Below are 18,822 nucleotides of genomic sequence, written 5' to 3' on the forward strand. Positions count from 1 at the left end.
GGACTATGCAAATTTCCCTTCAAATACTGAAATGATTCAAAACAGAATGGTAGGGAACCTTCTTGTATCATTTGATCAAATATGTCAGCTTCCATGCCTTCATCTGCAACTTGAAAACCAATGGCATTTGGGGGCTGCAAATCTGAATATGAGAAGTCTGGAACAAGGTTTTTATTGCCGTCAAGATGGTCTGGATCAAGACTTGTTGACAGCTGATTTCTAAGTTCATGGAAGTTGTCTCTAATGAACTGACATGAATCAAAACAAAAAGGTAAAGATCCTTCACTTACTTTAAACTTTGCTGCACTTTCCTCATCACTGTCATAGCTGATATGTGATGGCTGAACATTGTTTTCAAACTGCTGAAAATGAACTTCCTCCTCCCACAAACTAGCTTCTGATTTGTCTGTAAGATTAGCTTTTGTTTGGAGAACATAATCATCATCATACTGATCATACTGAGGCAAATCATCGATATAAAACATATCATCAAGCATGCAGGTCATATCAACAGTTCTTTCTTCTTCACAAGGATCTATAAAACAATCATTATCAGATCTATGACAACTAGGATAAGAAACAAAATGTTTTGGATCAACAACTTGTTCTTCTTCAATCAGCGAGCCATGAGCTTGAACATCATAATCATTCCTTGTGTTGATCTTGTCCATCATCTTTTCCACTGCACTTACCAAAATGTCAAGCTTCACCTCTAGAGATGTCGATTTTTCCGGATTTATGTTTTTTATCTCTTCTTCCTTCAACCTTGCCCGTCAGATCAGCAGATGCGCCTCTACATTTATTGCACGGTTTTGCATCTCGTGAAGTGTTGCAATATTCCTTTCTCTCAGTTGAAACTCCATTTCTGGGTCAAAGGCACCCAGATAGTGCAAGAGAGCAGATCTAGGAGTAGGCCTTATATCAACTGGCATCGAATAATAAACTTGGTTAAATCTGGCTGAAAACTGTTGTACTGTCTCCCGTGGCAATCTTTTCAGCTGGTTATACTCTTCTACAATCAAGAAAAGGTTCTGCCCAATCATCCACCTATCGAGAAAAACTTTGACAAACTGCTGGAAATCTGAAATGCTCGCATCAGGCAGGGCTTTGAACCAACTCTTCACTTTGGCTTGCAAAGAAAGAGCAAAAAGCCTTATACTAACATCTTCTGCATCAAATTCAAAAAGATCTAGAAAAGTCTCAACATTCTGCACATGTTGCTCAGCGTTGATATTCTTACATTCACCGTCAAACCTCGGCAAGTATAGATCATAGTTTTTGGGGAAAGCATGGAGAATAGAAGGTAAAACAAGAGGTTTATACCGATCTGGAATTTTACAAGGTGTAGGGGTATGTACAACAGGTATAGAATCAGTCTTGGTCTCTTGAGACTCATCAATCTGAAGATGGTCATCACAAAATTCGGAAAAAGGATCCTGATCAAGCTCAAAACCATGCAAATCTTTGGCATTCACAATCTTCAAAGGGAAAGAATCAATTGCAAGCCTGGGATCTTTTCTCAAATACAGTATACTTTGCAAAGCCTTCTTGACATTCTTGGGAAAAGAGAAGAAATAATTTATGACAAAGAACAAAATGTCTTGGATGAAATTCCAACTTGAATACGTGGTCTGTCCATGTTGTCCTTTCATGTTTCTGCTGGTCGGGATCATCCTCCAGTGGAGTCTTTGGATCTGATCTCGAAAATGATTTAGAGTCGCCAAGTGAATGATTTCAGCCTTTCAAGTGTCTGATCATTGTCCACCATCAACAATCAGATCTGAACTTGATACATGTACTGGGGTAAAATGCAATCGAAGTGCTGTATTCACAAGCTCACAGAGATTGACTGAAGCAGCGTTTATCTACTTCTGCTAATGCAAAGCAAAAGCGTTTCGAAGGCTACCTGGCATAACTTCAGGCTCCGTCTAAGACTTATGAGACAAACACATCAACCCACAAACAAGTTTGTTCTCCCCAGTATGGTCGCCAATATGTTAGCGCTTGAAATTTCACCTCAGGCTGAGAAAGGTAAACCTCAAGGCAACATCAAACCACTTCGCCTCGTAGCTAGCCCTACGGGGCGGGTGATGAGCCCCAAAAATGCACAATTATTTGGGCTCATTCAACCTCCTCATTTGGCTTAGTCCACCATTCTCATTTGTTTATTGCATGTTTTTGATTATTTTTATGTTAATAGAGTGAATTTGGTTAGTCATTATGCCAACAAGTCTAATGGGTGCTTTGTGTAGCCTTGTTGGTCAACTTGGAGACAAAATGGAAGGTCTTAATGTGCACTTGGCAGCCAAATTCGTGGGAGAACAAGCTAGAGGATTTGTAGGAAGGTGTGCCCCTCATTTATGGGCCCTTACCTCGAATTCTCCACCATCAGCTCGGAGTTCAAGGGCCACCGAATCAATCAGCTCAAGGGCAGCCAAGCAAGTCAAGTTGGACTGCTGTTAACTACAAGTCTTGGGCAGCCAAGTCCCTAACTTTTAGGAGGATTGTTGGGTCCTCAAATTGTATAAATAAGAAGGCTTGGGGCCTCATTTTGGTTAGCTAGTTAGTAGTCATTTTGTAGCTAGTAGTTAGTCATTCTTGGGATTAGCTAGTTAGTCATTTCGGTTAGCCAATTAGTCTTTTCTTTGTAAGCCAGTTTTGGCATGATATCAGACTTTTGATTATGAATAAAGGCAGCAGATTTTGATCTAATTCTGAGTTTCTAAGATAGCAATAGATCTCCTCGGTGTTGTAATGTTGTGTGCATTTCGTTTCAGCCCTTTGAGTTTTTACTTTCACATGCAATTTGAATTACAGGTTGTTAATTTAGTCTTTTTCATGAGTTTAGATAGGATTTGCTTATGGTGAATTGGTTTCCAGTTGCTTAGGTTAGCAAAGGATAGATATAATCTATTGGAGCTCCAGCAAAAAGGTTGTTAAGGCTCACTGCCATCTCATTTGGGATTGGGGTGCAGTCCATAACTAACCACCAAAAATACGCATTTCTCCACTTGATGATTGCTGCAACACAGTCACGGTTATGTTAGATGCTTCCATGTAATTCACACCTGCACCACACTCCTTTACCACAGCTTCATGCACATTCTTCTTCACGTTTTGGATTGCTGTTCATTTAATTCATAAGCACAGGTAGTCTAGGTTAATGCATTTTCGGTTTGGTGACAGTCACAAGCATTTGTTTCATTTACACTGCTTTCCCTCGTTCCATTACCTTCTCCTCCATCTTGATCACGCATGCAAACACATCTTTGACCTCTGCTCCGCTCTGTTATCTCCCAAAGTCTTTCACTCCTCACGTAGCTTCACTCTTTAGCCCTTTCGTTGACATAGCCCTCTATCTTCCAACCCACTCCCTACACTCACTCCCCATCCTATTCCTCCACTTTTGAGCCATCACCAGCCCTATTCCTACCTTACACATCTCCCCCTACCATTCCATCACTCGTCCATCACTTCAAACACTCACGGTAGGTCATCCTGTAGCAGTTTGTAGACATCCTGTAGAAACCAGAGTATCCTATAGGATCCCCTGCAGACATCCTGTAGGAGGCCACTCACTCGGTTGCTGAGCTTCTGAACATGAGGAACCTCTGTGGATGGATGCTAAGGATCCCTAGGGACCTCTCCTAGCCTCCCCAACCTTTCCCACGCTTTCCTTCCTTCTCCATCCCATCTGCACAACCAAACCCTAGTTAGCACAAAATCACAATCATCCCACACACTTAAAGAAAAAATACAAAAACATGTCTTTTATGATGCAAGTAGCTTAGATCCATGCATTTTCACTTATTAGAGGTAATGACATCATTGGTAGAAGTTTCCTTCACACTCTTTGCATCATAGAGGTTAGACTAGTTAAATTAGGGTTTCCTAGGGTTTCCATGTTTTGATTTGCTTTCAGTTCATTTTTGCCAAGTAGATTAGTCTTCTTTAAGCTAGCTTTCGTCCATCATTTAACAAGCTTCTTCTGAGAGCCTATAGAAGTTGGCTTGAGCCCTAGCGGACTTGTGCCAGCTGACCAAGTGACAGCTGCGACAAGAGCTAGTACTTGTGCATACAGCACCGTCGCTTCCAAGTTTGTACGAACTACCGGGTTGATAAAATTAAGAGACAGGAAGCCCCAGGAGTGTAGCATTATTGCTACAATACTGGAGCTCACCAGCGGGAGAGGGCTCTCTCCGGTCTATCTCGGTGGGATGTTCAATGGAATGAGATGATCAATAGGGTAACACTGATTTTAGGCTAGTAAACTGATCAAAAAGGTTGATTTGGGGTTTTTAGAGTTTTTGGTGGCAAATTGAGGAATGGCAATTTTGGGTGCGGGAATAGGACACAGTTTCTGCAGGGAGTTCTTTGGGGCGAGATAGGATACAATATTGATGCCTTAGATTGAGGTGAATGGATGAGAAAGACAGGTGAGGAGCTAAGGAGAGCAAACAATAACTTTGAATTCTCCTTAAACAGTAGAAAACATTGAAATTAAACAAACTTAAAAGCAAAGCATGACAGTCATGAATTGATCCAGGTGGATATTGGTGGCCACCTGCCAAGTCCACCTGGACCCCCACCATTGTCTTTCTCAGCATTTTCAGTTTCCTTAATTGTAGCACAACTTACTATTTTTAGCAGTTTTTCGGGTCCTGAACTTCCGGAGCCGTTTTGAGGCCCTAAACGACGTTTTTTGGGGAATCCGGGGGCAACACGAGTCCATGGAATGGACTGGTGTTGCCCGTTCCAACAATGATAGTGCTCGGATAGATCTTTCTAATGAGCTATTGTACACGTCAAACAGAGATCATATGCCAAAGTTACGACCCCGGGAAGTTGATGTACCAACTTACCCCCAAACGGGGCCCACAGTTTGGCGTTTCATCTCCTAGGGTTAGGTTTTGGAATGTTAAGGGTTTTTCCATTGTTTCTCAACAATAAATAGGCCTTCGAGCCTCATTGTAACACAGTTCAGAGGCATGTAGCCATCACATCTCTTCTCAGAGATAAGCTACCATCGCCCTAGCTAGTTTATTTCCATTTCTGTCTGTAAGCATATTTCAGTATTTTCCATTAATGAAATGAAGTATTATTTCCGCTGCATCTTTGTGTATATGGTTATCTCTGTAATTTGTTGCGTTCCTGTTTAAATCCGGATCAGTGGTATCAGAGCGGTCTGCTTTTTCTCTGTTTTTCTTTGCATGTCCCCAACAAGGTCGAGATATAAGGAGTTAGGGCTTGAACTGGTTGAACCTTTGCAAGACCAGCCTCGCAAATCCCGACGGCCTCCCATGGCGGACGAGAAGAAAGACGAGGGGGCAGGAGATCCCATCAAAATCTTGCTCGAAGAAGCGCTCGAGCGACAACGGAACGCGATGATGGACAGCTTTGCGCAGATCCTTCAGCGGCTACCCAGAAGCGGCGCATCGGCTTCCAGCAGCTCCTCTGGAAACGCCACACCCTTTAAGGTACAAGTTAATTTTGAAATCCCCATATTCGAGGGTCAGATAGACGCCGATGCCGTAGATAAATGGTTAAATCTGCTAGAGGGTTATTTTTCTGTTCATGAATTTTCGAGTCGGGAAAAGATTGTTTTTGCTCTTCTCAAAGCAGCCCCCCACGTCAAGGACTGGTGGGAAACCTACTGCGAGCAGAAGGATGAAAGTACTGGCTCACTATTTTCAGCCGCACCCACCTGGGATTCGTTCCGGGATGCCATCAAGGAGCAGTACTACCCTGTCGGAAGCTATGAGGATGAATACATAAAGTGGACCACGCTGCGGCAGGGAAGGGACCAAGACGTGCCGGAGTTCACCAATCTTTTCCATACCCTTCGCACAAAGTTGGGTATCAAGGATTCGGAGCAACATTTGATACTCAAATACCGTGGCTGCCTGCACAAGTACATCCAGGAAGAAATACAGTTCCTAAACATCCCCTCGCTCGGCGCAGCATACCGGTATGCCGTCAAGGTCGAGCAGAAGTTTAAACAAAAGAAGCGAGACTTGGGATCTGCGAATCCAAAGCAGGGGAAAGGTGCCCCTAAACCACAGAACAAAGGACAAAGCCAAGGCGGGACAACCCAAGACAACCAGCCGAAGCTGCAAGCAAAGAGCAACGCCGCGAAGCCGAGAAAGGACACTGGAAAATGGTGCGAGTTCCATAAGAGCTCCACTCACAACACAAGTGAGTGTCGGGCCAAGCAGTCACTGGTGGCTGAGCTAAAGGTTTCAGAATCAGATGCATGTTCCGACTCTGAGTCAGAACCCGATAAGGGGTATGAAAAAGGGAAGCAGATCATTGATGCGGATCCCAGCGCCACTGTTGCTACCGCAAAGATCCAGAAAAATGAACCCGAAGATCCAGAGGAGGAGGAGCGTCTCTTCCACTCCCAGATGTGGGTTAAGGGCTCCCCGATACAGTTCATTGTTGATAGCGGGAGTCAAAAGAACCTCATTTCGGCAGAGGTCGTGAAGCGGTTGGGCTTACCGACCACAGCACATCCACAACCATACACCATTGGGTGGCTTCACCAAGGGTGAGATCTTCGCGTGAGCCAGCAGTGTCGCCTTCCATACAACATCAAGCCCTTCACGGATGAGGTATTGTGTGACATTGCTCCCCTTGAAGTTTGTGACGTATTACTAGGACAACCATACTTGTGGAAGCGACATGCTGTGTATGAATCAAGGCCCCGTGCTGTTATTATTACATTGGGAAATAAGTTGTTCAGGATACCAGAGGTAGCACCACCTGTCGCCATCTCTTTGATTACTGCAAAACAATGCAGTAAGATCATTTCCAAAACTAGGAAATTTGTTTTCCTGATGATACGCCCTCAAGGGAAGAAGAAGACAGTGGCCGTGGCCTCCAAACGGGGTCCCTCTGCACGGCAGCTACAGATGGACAAGATTGTGGAGGAGTACGAAGACATCTTCACCTCCCCGGCAGGGGTTCCTCTGCACTGTCAAGTCAAGCACTCCATCGATCTGACCCCAGGTGCGCCGCTACCCAATGGACCAATTTATCGGCGCTCCGTTCTGGAGAACAATGAAATCAAGAGGCAGATTCAAGAGCTCCTGCAGAAAGGTCACATCCGTCCGAGTTCTTCGCCCTGTGGGAGCCCGATAGTGTTGGTACAGAAGAAGGATGGGACGTGGAGACTCTGTATTGACTATCGGGCGCTGAACAAGATCACTGTCCGTAATAGGTACCTGATCTCGCGGATTGATGACCTCCTAGACCAACTAAAGGGGGCGAAATATTTCAGCAAGATCGATCTGAAGTCAGGATATCACCAGGTACCAATTGAACCCTCAGATGTGTGGAAGACTGCCTTCAAATCCAAGGAGGGCCTCTTCGAATGGTTGGTCATGCCTTTCGGATTGACGAATGCTCTTGCAACCTTTATGAGGCTAATGGATGACATCTTGCGCCCATTCACCAACTCCTTTGTAGTAGTATACTTGGATGACATTCTGATCTTCAGCCAGAGTTGGGAAGAGCACCTCCAACACATCCGACAGGTTCTCCAAACACTGCGGCAACACAAGCTATGTGCCAATTTGGAGATATGCACTTTTGGCATGACCGAGGTTCAGTATCTGGGATACATCATTGATGAACAGGGGGTGCATGTCGATCCAGCCAAGGTCCAAGTCATTCGGGATTGGCCCTCTCCAACCACTCTAACAGAGCTCCGCAGCTTTCTAGGTCTTGCCAACTTCTACCGCAGGTTTGTGTTGGGATTTTCTCATATTTCTTGGCCCTTGAGTCAAGTCACCAAGGGTGGAGCGAAAGAAAAATTATTTTGGTCTGAATCTCAACAGAAGGCATTCAGGGAGTTGAAGGATCGCCTCTGCATGACACCAGTGCTCGCGTTACCAGATTTACAACAACCATTTGAGGTCGAGACAGATGCCTCTGACTATGCTATTGGGTCAGTCCTTACTCAACATGGACATCCAGTGGCATATCACAGTGAAACACTTTCAGACACAGTCCGGAAGTACCCCACTTATGATAAAGAGATGTATTCCATTGTACAGGCCTGCCGACAATGGAAGCATTACATTTTGGGGAAGGAAACGGTCATCCACACAGACCACTGACCTCTGCAGTTCATACAAACCCAAGGGAAATTGCAGAATGATCGCCATCAGAAGTGGTCTACATACCTGCAACAGTTTCACTTGAATATCAAGTATAAAAAGGGCAGCACCAATAATGTTGCAGATTTCCTCAGTCGACCACCGATCATGGCGCTAACCACCGTGCTCAACTCTTGCGGGCACGAGACTTCTGATTGGCCACTTCTCTACAAAAGCGACCCAGAATTCGGCCACACATACCAGACACTCTTGGAGGGTCGGCAGGTTGCAGATTTTCACCTCCAAGATGCCCTATTATGCCACCTCGGTCACCTTTGTGTTCCTTCAAGCGAGCGTGCCAAGATGATTTGGGAAGCACACTACAGTCGGGCTGCTGGGCATTTCGGGGTCGAGAAAACAGTGGCAGTACTGCAAAACTATTTCTATTGGCCGAATCTTCGACAGGATGTTGGGAAGTACATCCGATCATGTACTGCCTGTGCCATTGCCAAACCGACCATTAAGAAGCAAGGCCTCTATACCCCGTTGCCTACCCCTAGTCGACCTTGGGAATCCATCTCCATGGATTACATGTCAGGCCTTCCTTCCACTAAGCATGGAAATGACTGTGTTTTTGTGGTCGTCGACAGGTTCTCAAAGATGGCCATTATGATGGCCTGCAAGAAGAATATCACAGCAGAAGCCACTGCTAAACTCTTCTTTGAACGAGTGTGGGTGCACTTTGGGATCCCACAGTCTATCATCTCAGATCGGGACAATCGGTTTCTCAGCACCTTTTGGTCCAGTCTCTGGTCAATGCTGGACACCAAACTCACGAAGTCCACAGCCTTCCATCCTCAAACTGATGGCCAGACAGAGGTTGTCAATAGGATGATTGTGCACATTCTGCGCATGTATAACTCAAAGCATCCACGCACATGGGACGAGAGCCTCCCCTACGTTCAGCATAACTACAACCGAGCTCTTCACAGCTCCACTGGCCATAGCCCTTTTCAGGTGGGTTTGGCATTCCAGCCACTATGTCCCATTGATGTGGCCATGCCACTTGTAGCTACTCACATGAATTCAGCTCATGTCCAGTCCGAAACAGATAAGGCCACCAGCTTCATTGAGCGCATCCAACATATTCGCCAGCAGGTCCATGACATTCTTGAGAAATCAAATGCCAAGTACAAGCAGCGACATGATCAACATCGGGTGCCACACAAGTTTTAGGTGGGCGACAAAGTCTGGTTGCATTTGCAAAAGGAACGCCTTACTGGAGCCTATCGTAAATCGAGACCACTCCGATATGGTCCTTACACCATTACTAAGGCTATGGGAGACAATGCATTTGAGCTCAGCATTCCCCCATTCCTTGGCCTGCACCTAGTATTCAATGTGGACCGCCTTTGGCCATACTTTCCACCATTGCTAGACACATCCGACATTGCAGAACAGCTCAAACCCACAGAATTAAATCCAGATTGCATGGAACAAGCTGCAACTGATCGGATCATGGACACACAGATCAAGAACACTCGCCAATAGAATATCCAACTGTATCAAGTTGTCAAAGCGGGCCAACTCCTTCAGCAGGGCAAGTGGCTCACCAGGGAACAAGTTCAGCAGAAGTTTCCTCATCTCATGGAGGAGCTCAACGCAATGGGGACCATTGCTTCCTAAGGGGGGAGGAATGATCCAGGTGGATATTGGTGGCCACCTGCCAAGTCCACCTGGACCCCCACCATTGTCTTTCTCAGCATTTTCAGTTTCCTTAATTGTAGCACAACTTACTATTTTTAGCAGTTTTTCTGGTCCTGAACTTCCGGAGCCGTTTTGAGGCCCTAAACGACGTTTTTTGGGGAATCCGGGGGCAACACGAGTCCATGAAATGGACTGGTGTTGCCCGTTCCAACAATGATAGTGCTCGGATAGATATTTCTAATGAGCTATTGTACGCGTCAAACGGAGATCATATGCCAAAGTTACGACCCCGGGAAGTTGATGTACCAACTTACCCCCAAACGGGGCCCACAGTTTGGCGTTTCATCTCCTAGGGTTAGGTTTTGGAATGTTAAGGGTTTTTCCATTGTTTCTCAACAATAAATAGGCCTTCGAGCCTCATTGTAACACAGTTCAGAGGCATGTAGCCATCACATCTCTTCTCAAAGATAAGCTACCATCGCCCTAGCTAGTTTATTTCCATTTCTGTCTGTAAGCATATTTCAGTATTTTCCATTAATGAAATGAAGTATTATTTCCGCTGCATCTTTGTGTATATGGTTATCTCTGTAATTTGTTGCGTTCTTGTTTAAATCCGGATCATGAATTCTACTTTAACACTTCATTTGTTTAATGTGCAGAAGGAAAAGAAAGGAAATGATTCACATAACACACTTACAAGTACAAAGAGAAACACACCATCAATACATGTGACCACAAGAATCCCAAAAAGGACTGCAAAACCCTGGTCTTCCTTTGCCAAAAATTGCAGAGATACAGTGAATAATACAATGATAGCTTATCCCTCAAGAGTCCAACCATGAAAATGAGCAAGAAAGTACATAATATAGATCATCTAACCTCTTTCCCTGCCTCTATGGGTCGAGCTCACTATCCTAGGAGCTGTTTCAACCACTTCTAAACTAAGCACTACAAACTAGGCAGTCAAAACAACTTGCCTCTATAAGCTAGGAAACCAATTCATTCATTTAATTTTCACCTTTTTCATGAATGAATCTTCTAGAAGAGGTACATAAGAGTAAAAGTGTCATAAAAGTACATTAATTACATCAAAGAGCATAATAATCCACCCCAAAAAGTCAAACAGGGTCAAACTGCGTTTTTCGGAGCTGTACAGTGAAATTTGGAAAACTTTGCCTCACGGGTCGCGCGCCTCTGCCTGACGGGTCGCGCGCCTTTGGGGCCACTTTTGGGGCACTTCTAGGTGTCAAAATTGAGCAAGAGTAGGCTTGTTGGAAAGGTCTGTGAGTCTACTTTCCAACCCAACTGGAATTTCTGAATTTGGTGGTCATTTGCCCCTCCAAAATTGCAATCTCTCAAGACTGTTTTCTGTGTTTCAAAAATGTGGCAGAAAGTCAAATTTTGCTTGTTTTTTGACTTTTTGGAGGCCCAAAACTTCATAAAATCTCAAGTCCATTGATGAGCATATGTAACTTCTCATGAAAAAACTGGAAATGCTGAGTTTTTGCAAAATGGAGTTTCCAGGATGAAGGGTCGCGCGGGGGGTGAGACCCGTTAATGGAGAAAACCTGTAAATTGCCTGAAAAAACCAAAATTGACCCAAAATGTTCAAAATTTCTTGGGATTTGTGCTGTGGTTGGGCTATTTAGTGCCATGTTCCTTTTGATGTGATGCATTCTCAGCCAGAGGTGGAGTGTTGCTTTCCACTCGAGGTGAAGTGTTGTTTTCTACTCGAGGTGAACCACTCTGAATACACTTGTTGACCTCTTCAGATGCCCTATGCAATGGAAACATGTGTTCATATGGAGCTGACACATTTGGGTATGATCCACCTTGTTGATAGTCATTAGAAACCCCCCGAGTTGCATTGCCCTTCACCAGCCTTGTGTGTAATGTTTGAAAATTTTGTGGTTGCAAGTAAGCATCCTCTACAACCATCTTAGACAGACAGTCTTCACGTTTTATATTATCTTGTGATATCCTGGTGTATAAAGAAGGATTCTGGGGCCCAATCACAGCATCCACTTGAGCTTCCATTGGTTCTCTAATTCTGTTATCATTAGATGCATCACCACCTAGAACTTCACCATCCCTACATGACTTCATGAGACGATAAGCAACACCAACACAATCAAAACTTCCAGATAGTGGTGTTATATACCATCTAAAATGACACACAACAACTTTGTCTCTTTTGAGGAGATAACCAAGAAATGTCTCAAATTCTAATGATTGTTGCCGATTCTGGCCAGCTGCATGAAAATAAACCCGAGGCAACTTTGATAGTGGAAGCATTGCCGCTGGAGTCATCTCCTTAACATGAAAGGCTACAGGTATCTTCACTAGAGAATTGGAGCATGAAACTTGGCTGATTGGCTTTCCATATTTGTACAACATAATAAAGGTAGTTGACTCATCTTCTTCGGGGACCTTATTCAAATCCATCAACACCATTCTCATCCTCGATTAAGCAAACCTTGCAAAATTTGGCAATTTGTGGCTCCTTGGCAAATTTGCAGGCAGTTTGATATTGAGGGCACTGACGGGTCGCGCGCCTCACCCAACGGGTCGCGTGCCACTGACGGGTCGCACCTGTGTAAATTTTGCACTGGAAAAGGCAGCCTGATGGGTCGCGCGCCTCTGACGGGTCACGTTTTTCAGGAGGCTTTTGGAGGCCTTCATGGTGTCAAAATCGGGCGGAGGATAGCTCGTTGGAAAGGTATTTGAGTCTACTTTCAATCCAACTGGAATTTTTAAAATTGGAGTTCATTTTCCCTGTAAAAAATCAAATCTCCCAAGACTGGTCAAAATGTGCCAAATGAGGCTGCTTCAAGGAAGAGTGCTGTTGCAGTCAACTTTTGAATGCCTTCCTCAACCCCAAATTGAGCTCATGATAGCTCATTGGAAAACTATTTATGTCTAGTTATTATTTTACCCATCAAGAAAATCATTTGGCCAACCAAGCTAGGAGAAAACTTGATTTTCCCAAGGTCACTTCAGAGGTGTCTTTGATTCTCCTGAGGCAACGGTATTCTTGACATTTCTCTCAAACCATGACACCTGTTAAAAACGTGAAGGAGGTTTTTCTTTTTTGGCATGTTGTGGACAAAAACCTCTCTCAGTTTCCCAAAATTCATCTTTGATTTCTCTAAAACACTTTTTGAGTGAAACTTATCCCGATGTATGAAACAAGGAATTCTGTCGAAATGAAGCGAATTGAAGGGGATAGGTGGCTTCTAAATTCTTTAGGAAATTTTTGGTAGTGGGGAGGGATGTTAGGAAGCAGGGGAAAGTGGAATCTCAGAGATTGAGTGAGGGGAAGGGGTCCAAAAGGGAAAAACACAGGCCAAACCTAGAAAATTGCCAGGTTGTAGCTAGAAACTAGGGTTTGTGCGAAAATGAGGAATTTGGGGGATCTAAGGGATGGGAAGCATTTGATAGGGTATTTTAAGGATAGGGGAAGGTGTATGAACATCTGGATACAAGTTTTGCTGATGACTTGACCGTCCAAGAGAAATTGGCTTTCAAAACCCTAGGAGAGGGAAATGACCTTGCCAAGGCACAACTGAAGCATGAACAAGGTGTAAAATGACTCATTAGACACTGACATGATAATTACAACCCTATGAATGGTGATAGATTCAGCTGAATGATGACATGGACTGCCATTTGGACAACTTTTAAAAGAGTGAAAACAAACCCTAGACCTAATGCCTAGTGACCAAATTTTGCTTGAAGACTCACTGAAATAACACAATTTGACCTTGACACTTCAAAATCACTTTGTAAGAGCACATTTGATCACTGGAGGAAGGCTGGAAAGACTAACAATAATAGATGGAAATAAGCCAATCTCTCCTTGACATTCATCAGACCAAACTTTACCAAAAATCCCTCAGAAATAATGTATAGGACTCTCACTATCTAACTGTGAAGATATTTGTTTCTTTCTCCTTTAAAGTATTGCTTGTTAATGTCTACATTCTCTCCTCCAATTTTTCCTACTCAATGTTTGTTAGTGTATCCTCGTCAATATCTACATCAATGTCTACATGCTCTACCCCTTTAACATCAATGGAAAAGGGACATGATTATCTATGAATGCTTCCATAACTGTGTGTAGACCTGATCCTGTGATAAGTGAAGTATCCCCGTGAGACCATACTCTTGTTATTTATCTATAAGTTCCCGTTAATACTCTTCAACTATTCCTAAAATTTCTTGTGGAACTGATAGAGTCCCCCCTTGAGATCATATTGCTAATGCTTCTCCAACTATTCTTATACTGTTTCGAGGCTTATGTGGATGAGTTTTGAAGAGTAAAAAATTAGAGATGAATCCACAATAGACATTTTGTATCAATGTTTCGAGTCACAATCAGGACCCATCATTAGGATTATAAGTTTATGAGAGAAGGATAGGAAAAAAAATAAAGAATTAATAGATACCAAAAAGAAAACAAAAGATAAATGAAAGGAGGAAAAAAGTCAGCTCCAAAACAACAAATAAAATACTAGAAAATAGGATAATAGAAACTAAAATTAAAAAAATAAAGAAAGGAAAAATAACTAAGTCAAACGAAATAAGAAGAAATTAAATAAATAAATAAAAAGTAGAAATGAAATAAAATAAAATAAAACAAAACAAAATAATAAAATACAATCAAAATAAAATATAATGAAATAAGTTATTAATACAAACTAAAATAAAAGAATAAAATAATAAAGAAGAGAAGAGAAAAAAAAGAAAGAAAGAAGGATAACATAAAATGAAAAATAAAATGAATGAAAAAATAATAAAATATGTATAAGAAAATACAAAAAAAATATAAAAGGATACAAGGAAAAATAAAACTAAAAAGAATAAGAACAAGTTAAGATAAAAGAGGAGGATAAATAATAGAAAAAGAGAAAGAAGAAAAATAAATAGGATAAACAAATAAAATAAAATAAAATAGTAATAATGAAATTTAATGAATGAATAAAGAAGGAACAAAGTAAAAAAATAAAATAAATTAAATCAGAAGGAGGAGGAGATAGAAGAGAGGGAAGGGAAGACAAAAATTTTGAAAGAAAAGGGGATAGGAGAGAAAGGAAGAAGAGAGGATAATAGAAAAGAGGGAAAAGAGTAAAGGAGGGAAATGAGGAAAAGAGGAAGGTGGAGGATGTGAGAGGGGAAGGAAGGAATAGTACAAGAAAGGAAAGGTTGAGTTTAATTCTTCAAGATTAGAGGGAGCCAAATTTTACTAACTTCAATTCCCCCATCTCTATTGAGATTGTTGGGGTGTTTTATGATATCAAGATCTTCTCCGAAATAGTGATCCTCTTTTGTGATTATCTTAGTCTCTTCAAGGCATAAGTGATATATAGTCTTAGATGAATTCTCAACAAGAGAAGGGGAGTGCATTCTTTCCTTCTTTATATCAACACCATGTTCCTTCAATCTTATCTTAAATGACCGACTAGTTTCTCCAATGTAGCATAATCCACAGGAACAATTAATTTTGTAGACACCTTTGAAATGCAATGAGTCAACACTATCTTTCACATACCTCATTTTGTGACAGATGGTCTCAAGGGGTTTAAATGATGTTATAATTCTATTTCTTTTGAGTACTTTGGTGATCTTGTTAGTAGTACCACATATATATGGGAGAAATTCCTTCCCATTAAGGGTTGGGGAATTAAGGGAAGGGGATTTCATTCTGGCTCTTTTGATGGCTCTACTAATGTCCTTGTAACTATAGCCTATCTCATGGAAAACCTTAATAAGGTGGTCAATTTCTTGTTGAAGATGATCCTTGTCAGATAATCTTAATGCCCTAGTGATAAGTGTATTGAGGATCCCCATCTTTTGAGCAAGATGATGGTGAGACTTAGCATGGAGATAACTATCAGTGTGAATCTTCTTTCTGTATATTTGATGCCCAATGCTTCCATCATATTTTTTAGTGAGAAGAACATCTAGGAAGGGAATGGAATGGTTGTTCTCAAGTTCCATAGTGAATTTAATGTCCTTAGAAATTCCATTAAGATGTTCCAAAAATTTGTTAAGTTCAGATTCTCCATGGGGCCAATTCACATTAGTGTCATCAACGTACCTTTTCCATTGTTTTGGTTTCAAAGGGTAGGTGTTGATGGCCTTCTTTTCAAACATTTCCATAAATAGATTGAAAACAATGGGTGATAACAGAGTACCCATTTCCACTTCAGTGGTTTGTTCAAAGAATTCCCCTTGAAAACTGAAAAATGTAGATCTAAGACATATCTCAGTAAGTCTAGTAGTTTGAGGGTCCATCACGCCTTTGACAACCTCTATTACTTCATCAAGAGGAATTTTGGTAAACAACGAAACCATGTCAAAACTCACCATTAGATCATTGGGTTCCCATGAGTCATCTTTAATCAAATCAACGAAATGTTTTGAATCCTTAATATAGGAACTTGTGTTGCCAACAAGAGGACTAAGAATACCAATGACATATTTAGCCAACATATAGGTGGGAGAACCAATGGTATTCACAATGGGTCTCAAGGGAATTCCTTCTTTATGTATTTTTGGAAGGCCATAAATTCTTGGGGTAATCTCACTGCATGGTGTTAATATCTTCTTAAGATTATCATCAATATTAGATTCTTTGATTGCTTGCTTCACTTCATTAATAATTCTATGGATGGGATTATATTGAAACCTTTTGTAACAACCACTATTGTAGAGGTGGTCCTTCATTTTGTGGTCACAAAAAGATAGAAATGATAGATCAATGCCTTAGAAATAAGCCTCTTCGAGGGGGCAACCTCCTTTACATTACAAAAATGAAAAATTCTTAGATGATTCAAATGACAAAACCTACTTTCTATATACAGGAGTCTAAGGGGTCACAATATAACCAAAGCCGACCTAACAATAATAATATAAAGGCACAAGAATAACAATATGGGGACAATAGGGGCACAACAATAACAATAACGGATACATTGAAAATAGTAATTGGGGATCACTAGTATTATAGGGACCTAACATGCCCCTCTCCTTTAAAAAAGTGTTGACCTCAATGCTTGAGTAGTTCTAGATTCTTCTGTATAAAATTCTCATCCTCCCATGTGGAATCTTCTACAGGTAAGTTCTTCCACTTGATGAGATACTCTGAAATTGATTGATTTTGTGGCTTTCAAGTTCTTGTTTCTTTGACTACTTCAGGTTCTAATATGATTTTTACTTCCTCATGAAGTTCTGGAAATATTGTTTGAACTGGAAGCTTGTCGCCTATAACCTTCTTTAAGCATGAAACATGGAAAAGTGGGTGCACTCGGGAAGCTGCAGGAAGCTCCAATTTGTATGCCATAGTACCTATCTTTTGCAACACCTTGTATGAACCATAATACTTTGGTGATAATTTATTATCCTTCTTAGCTTTCTTGAGGGACATTTGTTTATATGGTTGTAGCCATAGGAATACCCAATCACCTACATCAAAAATTCTTTCACTGCGATGTTGATCCGCCTGCTGTTTCATTCTATTCTGTACCAAGTTGAGGTTATCCTTTAAGAGTTGGAGAACTTGTTGCTAATGCTCGATGTGATCTTCCACTTCTTGAACCTTAGAATTTTCTCTTAAATATGATGTGATGGATGGTGGAAGATATCCATAAAGTGCCATAAATGGGGTCATTTTTGTTGCAGTATGGAAGGAAGTTTTATACCACCATTTAGCCAGAGGAAACCATTTGACCCATCGTGTCTGTTTATCAGATACAAAGAAACGAAGATATCCTTCCAAAAATTTGTTTACTATCTTAGTTTTCCCATCAGATTGAGGATAATACGATGAGCTATGAGCTAACTGAGTACCAAGACAAGAAAATATTTATGTCCAAAAATTTCCAGTGAAAATGGGATCTCTGTCACTTAAAATAATCTTTGGGTTTCCATGTAGCTTTTGAATTGTTTCCATAAATGCAGTAGAAACTGTACTCACTTTAAATGTATGAGACAATGCACAAAAGTGTGCATACTTGGTAATTCTGTCAACTACCACCATGATAACACTCTTTCCTTTGGACTTGCATAACCTATGATAAAATCCATTGAAACCTCCTCCCAACATTGGCTTGGAATGGATAAAGGTTGTAATAGTCCTGGGGTCATAATTGTTTGAAATTTATTTTGTTGGTAAACCAAACATTCCACCAAAAACCTTTTAATATCTGATTTAATTCCATCCCCAAAAAAATCCTTCTTAACCCTGTGGTAGGTTTTTAGAAATCCCGAGTGCCCTCCTAAGGGAGAGGTGTTCAATTCCATAAGAATATTTTTGTTTGAGTTGTGAATTCTTACATAGGTATAACCGATCCTTGTACCATAACGAATAATTTTTCTAGCTAAATGTATCAGATGTACTGGGATCTTGTTGTATCTTTTGAATGCGTGCCCACACTTCCTCTTCATTCTTCCATTTATCCCTTGCTTCATTTATCCAATCTGGTTGGATAATAGAAATGGCGCAAAAAAATGCTTCCACATCCTCATCCTTTCTTGAGAGTGCATCTACCACAACATTTTGCTTCCCTTTTTTATAGATGATTTCAAAGTCATAACCCAACATCTTTGTGACCCATTTTTGTTGCTATTTTGAAGATAATCTTTGTTCTAAAAATTATTTAAGACTATCATGATCTGTTTTTACCTTGAAGTGTCTTCCCATTAGGGAGGGTTGCAATTTCTTAAGTGCATGTAGTATTGCCAATATTTCCTTCTCATAAATAGCTTTGTATAAACACTTTCCTTTTATTGGATGACTTTCGAAAGCAATGGGTCTTTCTTCTTGCATTAAAACAACACCAGTTCCATTTTCTGAGGCATAACATTCCATAATAAAGGTTTTTGTGAAGTCTGGTGTAGCTAAGACTGGTGCTTGGCACATTTCCTCTTTAAGATGTTCAAAGGCCTTCATTGCTTTTGGAGTCCATGAAAATGCATTTTTCTTCAATAATGTTGTGAGAGGTGCTTCTATTCT

Source organism: Pinus tabuliformis, chromosome 3_1 (assembly GCF_031772625.1).
Source record: "Pinus tabuliformis cultivar Carrire ecotype Pingquan chromosome 3_1, CPIR1, whole genome shotgun sequence".
NCBI lineage: Eukaryota > Viridiplantae > Streptophyta > Pinopsida > Pinales > Pinaceae > Pinus > Pinus tabuliformis.